This window comes from Schistocerca cancellata, chromosome 3, assembly GCF_023864275.1.
Source record: "Schistocerca cancellata isolate TAMUIC-IGC-003103 chromosome 3, iqSchCanc2.1, whole genome shotgun sequence".
Lineage (NCBI taxonomy): Eukaryota > Metazoa > Arthropoda > Insecta > Orthoptera > Acrididae > Schistocerca > Schistocerca cancellata.
Window position 1 is genome coordinate 153292201 of NC_064628.1, and position 10487 is coordinate 153302687.

Here is a 10487-nt window from a genome sequence, read left to right on the forward strand (position 1 = left end):
CTGCATACAGAAAATGTTCGACAGCTGCCCTGGCCAGCACATTCTCTAGATCTCTCACCAACTGAAAACGTCTGGTCAATGGAGGCCGAGCAACTGGCTCGTCACAATACGCCAGTCACTACTCTTGATGAACTGTGGTATCGTGTTGAAGCTGCATGGGCAGCTGTACCTGTACACGCCATCCAAGCTCTGTTTGACTCAATGCGCAGGCATATCAAGGCCGATATTAGGGCCAGAGGTGGCTGTTCTGGGTACTGATTTCTCAGGATCTATGCACCCAAATTGCGTGAAAATGTAATCACATGTCAGTTCTAGTATAATATAACTGTCCAATGAATACCCGTGTATCATCTGCATTTCTTCTTGGTGTAGCAATTTTAATGGCCAGTAGTGTAAATCATCTGCATTTCTTCTTGGTGTAGCAATTTTAATGGCCAGTAGTGTAGTTTGGCCCCATGGTTTGGATCGTCTGCGAGAGTTCCTACAGCAGCTGAACTCCATACACGGAAACATAAAATTTACTATGTAGTTGGAGAAGGAGGGTTGCCTGCCGTTTTTAGACGTCATGGTGTGACGTAAGAGCAATAGCACACTTGGTCATTCAGTCCACAGAAAGCCCACTCACACAGACCTTTACTTGCAAGCCCCTAGTTGCCACCATCTGGCACAAACGATCGGTGTTTTGAAGATCTTGATTCACCGAGCCCACGTCATCTCTGACACCGATAGTTTGCAAACGCAACTGGAGCACCTGAAGACTGTGTTTCTGAAGAATGGGTATTCGTCCCAACAAGTGGAGAGAGCGTTGCAGATCTGTAAGGGACAGAGCAAAGAAGAGAAAGAGGCCTTTAAAACGACTGCCTGTTACCATATATTGGTAATATCTCAGCGCAAATAGGCAGAATACTAAGAAAATATCAAGTGAAAGCAATCATTCGCCCTCCTGCAAAAATTAAGTCGCTGCTGGGATCTTCCAAATACGACCTAGAGTTGCGCAGGGCAGGTTTTTACACGATTCCCTGTGAATGTGGCAAATCTTATCTAGGGCAAACGACGCGTACTGTGCAGGATCGCATTATAGAACATCAGCGGCTTACTCGCCTCCTTCAGCCTTGTAAGTCTGCCATCGCCGAACATTGTAATTCCTCTAGTCATGGCCGGCCGGAGTGGCCAAGCAGTTAAAGGCGCTACAGTCTGGAACCGCGAGACCGCTACGGTCGCAGGTTCGAATCCTGCCTCGGGCATGGATGTGTGTGATGTCCTTAGGTTAGTTAGGTTTAAGTAGTTCTAAGTTCTAGGTGACTAATGACCTTAGAAGTTAAGTCCCATAGTGCTCAGTGTCATTTGAACCATTTGAACTCTAGTCATGTAATGAATTACAATGAGACCAAAATTGTGGCCCATACATCGAACTTTCGGAGTTCTGTTATTAATGAATCCGTGGAAATACGACTGCCTGACAGTGAATCTCTTATTAATCGAGACGGCGGATTTCAATTGAATTCGGCATGGAATCCAAACGTTGGAGAACTTCGTGACATCCGTAGTCGGCGTAGTTCTGTGATGGAACGGCGGGAAGACAATCGAATTGATATCGATGCAGCGAGTTTTCGCCACGGAGGGCGTGCGGTGCAGCAGAATCGAACGTGCTCGAGGAGCGCACGCGCAACACCAAGTGGATCTACCACGCATGTGGCGGCGGGGCCTTAAATACCAGATCTCAGCGCATTTTCGCCAGTATCATCTGAAGATGACCAGAAGACTCTGCCCCGAAATATTGTGGCAGGAGTTTACAAATATCCGGCAGTTCGCCGAAAAATTTGTGGAACTAAACAATATTATTTAAAATACTTTGTGGGCAACATTTATGATTTTGAAACTAGTTAGATGATTTAGTATTGTGATAAAATATAATCACTGATGTCAATATTAATGATAGTATGGTATAATGCTGATGCTAGTGGTGCATGTAAATTATAATTGTGAGAAGAGTATGGTTCAAATGGATCTGAGCACTATGCAACTTAACTTCTGAGGTCATCAGTCGCCTAGAACTTAGAACTAATTAAACCTAATTAACCTAAGGACATCACACACATCCATGCCCGAGGCAGGATTCGAACCTGCGGCCGTAGCGGTCGCTCGGTTCCAGACTGTAGCGCCTAGAACCACCCGGCCACTCCGGCCGGCGAGAAGAGTATGAATATGGGGTCCATCACAGATATAGTATAAGAAAAAGTGTGGTAGAGGATGGGGAAGGAAGGAAAATGGATGTTCTCCAGTGAAGTATTGTGACTAGGGTAGAAAAGAGGAGTGTATTTCGGGACGAATTTTATCGTCGTAGTGTGGGAGTCGATTCAGATGCCGGCAAGATAGTATGGATAAGGTATGAAGAGACATGTTATCACTCAGCAGGGTACCAGGATGGGTGATTAATTTGTGAAATAATTGTTGCATGGATTGGGTTTTGCAATTAATGTACTGGATCCGAAGGCATTCTAGGATGAGAAGAAAATTTGGGAACCCTAGAGACATTTCCCCACCGTACTCTGATTTTTCGTAGTAGACTCTCCAAACAAAAACGGAATGTACAAACTCAATGGCCGTACACCGTAACGTTAAAGGCACATGGTAAGGGTGGTTCAGCAAGACTGCAGGCCACCCTTGGTTTCGCAACTCGGCGTTACTGTTAACAGACTAAGAGCAGCTTTCATAAATACCAGTAAAACGATTCATTTGTTAAAATTAATTCCCTCTTCATGCTGTGCTTCCTGCCTCATAGAATGTGGTAAATTAGATCATCCAAGAACGATTACACTGAACGATATCTAAAAATTAAAGACTATTTTTTCTATTAGAGTAGGTCTTAGCTTCATGCTAAATGTATTTGCCATTTCGTATTTGCCATTTCATCCGGCTTTGTAAAATGGAACTTAAAGTTCTTTCCCCTGTCTTTCATTATCTATAATACACACACACATGAGCGCCTGACTACCAACCGTTCTGTGAAAGCCGCACATCAATAGCACTTTCAATTTCCACAATAACTGCTCGTATGTTAGACAACAAACAGATTGTCATATACTTAGAAAGTGTGTTCCTTCTGTAAACATATACTTTTTACATAAAACAGTGCTCATAGACATTAAAAAAACTAAAAGCAGGGTAAACTGAGCCAACGGCTTTGCCGCAGTGGTAACACCGGTTCCCGTCAGATCACCGAAGTTAAGTGCTGTCGGGCGGGACTAGCACTGGGATGGGTGACCATCCGGTCTGCCGAGCGCTGTTGGCAAGCGGAGTGCACTCAGCCCTTGTGCGGCAAACTGAAGAGCTACTTGATTGAGAAGTAGCGGTTCCGGTCTCGTAAACTGACATACGGCCGAGAGAGCGGTGTGCTGACCACATGCCCCTCCGCGTCCGCATTGAGTGACGCCTGTGGGCTGAGGATAACACGGCGGCCGGTTGGTTCCGTTGGGACTTCCAAGGCCTGTTCGGACGGAGAGATATAACGGATCTTTTACGTTGGGGTAAATTTATTTCATTTTTTGTTAGATGTTTTCGTTAAATAGCTGAATAAATTGTAATTAGGAATAATTTAATTAAGCAGAGTAGAGAAGATAAAGTCAAAGAGATGTTCATTGGGCGGACATTGTCGTAATGTAACGTCATTGCGTTGTTCGGTTGTTAAAACAAGTCGCTTGTGTTCCGTTCTGCTGCTCGGTCGTGCGCGTATCTGAAAGGAATTAATTCGGGGACTAGAATAAACTTTCACATAATAGTTTCGATTCGAAGTTGCGACAAAAGGGGTTAACGTCAGTGTTAATTTGAATTGTGTGCGACAGGATTAGTTTTGACAGATACGTGAAAACGGACGTAACGAAAGTTGTTCGCATATCATCCTTGAACGTGACTTTTTATTTAATTAACGAGTGTGGGCTCATTAAAAGCTATTATCTCATGATTTGGATCAATCCCTCTTTCCTCCTAGATAGTGATCATTCATTAACATTTACGTCATAAGAAAAAGAATTATTAATAAAAGTGATGTTAAATGACAATTACGTGTTATTCCGTTAGTGTAAAACCGACGTAATATCTCTGAAATGACATTGATATATAATTTGTGTTAAATACTGAACTGAGATAGGAAGTAGATTGAAATTAGTGAGCATTTGATACTGAGACTGTAGAAGCAGAAGCGCTTAAGGTTTCTCTTCTCTAAAATGGCAAAATAGGTACGAACTTTAACTCAACAGTCGACATTATTTATTGCAAAGCCATTAGCATTTCATACTTATTTTGACGACACGCTGTTAAACAAAGGAACGTTGAGTCTCTGTACGAGTAGTAAAATTAAATCAAAAAACAAAATTAGTAACAGCGAACTCCGCTTTAACAAACTGTATTGCGTGTCGTCATCGGGCAATAAAAACTGCTCAACCCTGGAGACTTGTGTGGTGAAATTAGAAGTCGGGCATATAAAACAAACTTAAAAATCCATTCAAGCTACAGTGGAGTCGGCACAACACGACGTGGGCAGTTATGGAGGGTAAACTAAAATATCAGTGTTGTGTGTTGCAGGATTCTAGTGCTAGTCGTATATGAGTTATAGTATTTTGAAAAGTTGTTTCTGCTACTCAACCTGCGTAGTTGCTAGGTATGATGTTATGTTTGTTTACAGTGTGCTTGGGTGTTCCTTGAGTGCGTTCTAACTTGATAATCAGTTAGTGTGTGACAGTCCGAGCAGTAGATCGTGAGTGCACGATGGGATATACCTATGCAGAAAAAACCGACAACCTCATAGTGTATGGAGAGTGTAGGAAGAATGCAGTTTGTTCTTGCAAGGTGTATGCGGCAAGATATACCAATACACGCCAACCATTTCGGCAATTTTTTATTAACCTCTCCAACCAGTTACATAAAAGTGGTAGTGTAACAACTACACAACGTAACAGAAGGAAACAAGTGACGACAGAAGAGACGAAAATTAATTTTCTCGATACTGTTGCAGTTGATCCTCACGTTAGCTTCCGCACAATCGCACAAGGAATTGACATGAGTCAGACATGTGACCTACATATTCTCCATCAACATAAGTTCTATCCCTGACCCATCTCTCTCCGTCATGAGATCAATGGAAACGATTATGAGACTCGTGTTAACTTCTGCACATGGGCATTAAGACTGGATATTCCAAATGTATCTTGTATCTTGTTTAGTGATGAAGTCATATTTATCAGTCGTGGCCACCGAAACATGTACTATTTGTCTGTTGACAATCCCTTTTGGCTTCGTCAGGTGGAACAGCGACCATGGAGTGAAAATGTGCGGTGTGGGATAGTGAACCATCAGCCCGTAGGCCCGTTTCTCATATATGAAACACTGAACGCGCACGAACATCGCAGCTATCTAAAAGACTATCCTCCACAGATACTAGAAGAAGTTAATCTGCAGACTAGGAGGAACCTTTGGTAGCAACGTGATGGCTGTTTAACCCATTCTGCACGAAATGCTACAGCATGTGGTAACGCTGGAAATGCATAAACTCCTATTTCCATCTATTGTACTATAATTCTTTTCCTTATTTTGTTACCTGAAGATATGACATTTCTATGTCTTTATATATTGTAATTGGTTTACTATTTACATTTATGTCGATGTATAATTGGTTTGTTTTGTAAATATTATTTGTATTTTTACGCTGGGTCTGGCCTAGGGAAAACTATGCTATCGAACGACTACATCGATAGGTCGTACGTCGTGTGGAGAACCAAAGTGTTTAGGATCTTTGGTAGTGTGAACTCTGCCGCGTGGAGCGCGGGCAGAGAGAGTCTGGCTGGAGTAGGGCGGTGGAGCAGGTGTGTTGTGTGATGCTCCAGCGAGTTGCCGGGCTTTTGGGGTTTGGCAGCATGTAATTGCGCTCGACTTACTCTGATAGTTTCTGACACGGTGTCGCGGATGGGAAGCATTAGCTGGCGCACATCAAGAGCCCGTTTCGCCTGGTGACACTGTTGAGAAGAAGGCGCGCCAACATCCAGCTTCTGCAACAGCGACGGCCGACAATGAGTGACTGTCGCCACCTCCTCAACCGACGACTTCAAACCTTCAATCAACCAACAAGGAAGACTTGAAGCACGTCAAGTTTTAGAACTGTATGGCAGACCTCAGCTTTTAAAATTGTCCCTTTTGCCTCCCTCACAAAATTACAGCAACTTAGCATGAACCTTTGTTGATCATTGTCCCAATTGCATTACCAAGCAGCGTCCCTTCCTTTTCCGGAATGAACCCGAGTGTCGTTGAAATTCAAACGCCAGCTTTAAAGTAATATCATTCCATTTCACTGCTTTAATTTCAAAGTTCGGTTAAAGTATTCATAGCTGGCTACAATATTTAGATTACACAAGCACAAAATAAGAGTGCGAGTTTTGTTACCATATTTTAACTTACCATATGACTGCAGCTCAGCTTGGTACGTATTAAATTTTACTATTGTTAATTGTTCAGAATCATTTACTTCAAGTTCAAAGTTAACTCTTATTTCTAAATTGCGTAGATTCAAGTAGCTTTTGAAATGATTGTTGAGGTAGCCCAAGACTAACCTTATTTTACTGAATTTCGTAGTGCTTCAGATACAAATCTCACTATTAATTTCAGTCACTAAATTAACTTTCAGTTCTCCGGTTTTATTAATTCTTTTGCTAAATTATGTCAGAGTGTAGCGAAATTTATTACTTCTGACAAACATTCAGTTTTCACGCAACATGTGTCAACCTTCAGTTGCCACGCTTTTAGTGCTAATTCTATGTGCATTAATCTTTCATTTTCAGTTATTATAGTAGTTTTCCATAGGACTGGCGACCGTAATTTTCCCCAAATCACAAATATCTAATTAACGCCAATTAATTGTTAATGTAACGACCGCACATTTACTTTCTTTATTAATTTTACCCTTTTCTCAAAATTACTTTCCACCAATTCCATTTGCATTTTTCCTTTCATTTAGATGTAACCCTTTCCTCCCTCTTTACCGACAAATTAACTTCGGTGACGATTGCTTTTCCCAAATTTCCATTAGGTGCACACGGTTTAATTTTTCACTGTCATTAAGGTCAATAAGTGAGGGGGAGGTTACACGTGGCGACCTGGTGACAGGACAATCTTCGGATTTGAGGTTGTTCTGGACACGAATTTTGCATTGTGCAAATCTCGTAACAAAGTACTGGTTACGAACAGGTCGTTACGTCAGCGAGAATAAGTAGTGGGAGGAATCCTAATTAGATTTGAGATTTGTCATTTATATTGAAAATTTGTAAAATGAATGAAGGCAACAATTACCAGAATTTGGTTACGTGGGTACGGAACAATCGGTCGAACAGTGTGAAACACGCACCGCGGAACCCATTGTTCAGAGGCAGGCGGCTAGCATGAACGACGCGACCGCTGAAACGCAACAGAGAACAGAAATGGAATTCCAAACTTTGGAAATTTTTCGGAATCGGAAGTGAAAATCAAATCTGAACCCTTTGATGAGGAATAGGGGGGGACAATTAAAGAGGAAGCCGCTACGGAAGTAAAACCGGTAGTTTCCGGGAATTTAACTGTGAATGTTTTGATGAACGAAATCAAGGGTCAATCGGGAGAAATTAAAGCTCAGTCTGCCAAGCAAGAAGCTCAGTCTGAAAAAATTGACAGGAAGCTAGACAATCTGAACAAAGCTACTAATGTTGTTAACAACAGTGTTGGAGTTGTTAACACAAAAGTTGATAAAATCAAAGAACATATTGTTGTAATTAATACCGAAATCGGTAATCTTAAACAGGAAATGATAGGCGTTCAGGCGGAAATTGCGAGCATAAATACTCGTTTTGATTACGAAATTAGCATAATCTGGAAAAGTGTAGGGGGAAGCAGTTGCTCCGATCATCGAGAATAAGGTGACGGTACAAATTCAATTAGTGGGAAGAGGCTCAACAGAAGGTGGAAACTTTAAAGGCTTTAGTGTCCAAAGTAGATACTAAAGTGAGGGAGCAGGCTAATACCTGCGAAGAGAAAAAGAGGGAAGTGGAAACGCTTGCTACAACCACTTGCCAAGTAATTACGAGAGTGTCGGAACTAGAAAAGAAACTTGACGAAAAACAGGGCTATGTGCCAATCTGTGCACATAGTTCGGAATTGTTGACGAAAGAGGAGCGGTTCGACCCCTTGAAAAACGGCGGTATACACGCGACGGATTTCATTAAAAATTGTGAAAGAGTTTTACCCAGATCATGGACTAATGAGAGAAAAATTAATGCGGTTATTGACGGGTTTGATGCAAAGTGTTGAGGCTTAAACCTCAACATCACGAACCTGTCTTTCGACGAGTTTAAAAATTTGTTTCTGGCTGAATACTGGTCAGAGCAAAAACAACGATGTGTCTGGCGTGAATTTGTCGTATGGAGGCCTTTCGATGCGAATTCGCGTGGCTCGATGAAGGAGTTTTGTGAAGGCTGGATCCGCAAGTTGGAATATTTGCGTGATCGCCGCACGGAATCCGAATTAGTCTGGGAACTCTACAAGAAACTTCCAGATGATACAAAACGCTACGTAGGAAGCAATTACAAGACAATCAATGATTTCCTGGAAAGAGTTGAGGACGAGGACAATTGGCGCAATAATCGCGATAGTGGTAGAGGCCGTGGTAACAACAACGGGTACCACAACAACCACAACAACGATAACCATGGGAATAATGCATACCGCAACCATGGCAGCAATAAAAATAATGGTTCGGACCGTAATGTCAATCGGTACAATGCAAATAATAACAGGAATGACGGAAACCAGTATCATACTAGCGTGATACGGGCTTCACAGAATAGTAATAACGCCAGAGGGGTGTGATTAGCCGCCTCAGCAGCATCTGGGGTGCAGATCTGCTGGGACGAGACAGGGAAACCATGAGGGGCCGACCGGGCGTGGAGAAATTTTAGCGGCCCAATTACAGGAGAAAACCCAGGTGTCGTCATTATGAAAATTCCATATGGAATAATCAACGGCGGGAGAGTGTGCCAGTGTTAGGAGAAAGGAGTGCGCCCACAAGTAGTAGATCAGCTGTAGACACGGCAGTAGTCAGTGAGAACAATTTAAGTAGTGTTCCGGAAATCGATTATAAAGTGGCAGCTGTAACACCCACAGCGGAACCGGAGATTGAGTTTAAGAATGATTCGCAAGTGTTGAGAGAAGATCAGATGTTGGATAAAACGTCCGTCATCGAGCGAGGGGATGCAGAGAGGGATGAGGTCTGGTTAAGGCAGTTCGGTCGCTTCTACGACGAACTGTCCGCCCCCGGTAGCTGAGTGGTAGAGAGCCGGTTGGCCTCTGTAATAAAAAACTGAGTGGAAGGATCAACCACCGAACATGAACAGGATGTCTTGCGACGTCCGCAACGACCAAACACAATGATCAATAACGAACAAAATGTACCAAAAAAAAATGTGGTCAGTGCGACGGACTGTCAATCCTAAGGGCCCGGGTTCGATTCCCGGCTGGGTCAGAGATTTTCTCCGCTCAGGGACTGGGTGTTGTGTTGTCCCAATCATCATCATTTCATCCCCATCGACGCGCAAGTCGCCGAAGTGGCGTCAAATCGAAAGACTTGCACCAGGCGAGCGGTCTACCCGACGGGAGGCTCTAGCCACACGACATTTCATTTCATTTACGACGAACTAAGATATTATATGGGCCTGTATGGGAGAAGTGTTTATGGGGAGCGCGTGCAGGATTTGCCGCGTCTCGTCCCGCAGGAAGATAGTGTTTGTGAAGTGATAGAAAGTTCTGTCCCTAACCAGCAGGCTTTACTAGAAATAGTTGATGTTAATGGGGAGCACGAGCAAGATTCGTCGTGGTTCGTCCAGCGGAAGTTGGATGCTGAAGTAGCAACGGAAAGTTCTGGCCCTAACCGGCAGACCTTACCGAAAGTTATATGATAGAAGTAGCCGACCCATCCGACGCAAACTCCAGTTTCAACATTGCAAGAGTATTAAGGAGAAAGATTACAAGAATTTTAGTGATAGCCGGACACGATCGGTAGAAAAGCACGTAGATTACAGCGTGTATGAGGTTACAGCTGACGTTATACGGTCGGACGATAGCAGTGTGGGTTGCGCAGATCCAGAGGAAGTAATTGCAGATACTACTGAGCACATTCCTCCAGGTAGATTGGCAGATGAGATCAATCTGGCCAAAGAGGAATCAACGAAGGTGACAATTAGTGAATTGATAGCAAAGCAACACTCACTAGTTGACGAGTTGCAGGAAAAGGTTGCGGTATTGGAGGCGAAGCTACAGACTAAGCCTCAGGACAAACGTGTTGAAATTAAAACTGTATGTGAACAGAGGCTGAAAAAGCCGCCAGATAAACCGGATTTAGGACCAAAGCCGGATGGTTTTTTTCTGGAATGACCTGGATATAGATGAGGATTTACTGTGGGAAAATAAAGAAACAG

At 43.0% G+C, this 10487-nt stretch overlaps 1 pseudogene; it reads left to right on the forward strand.

Moving 5' to 3' along the window:
• The first annotated feature begins 3174 nt into the window (after positions 1 to 3174).
• Positions 3175 to 3292, forward strand: LOC126177510 (5S ribosomal RNA; annotated as a pseudogene).
• The last annotated feature ends 7195 nt before the right edge of the window (positions 3293 to 10487 follow it).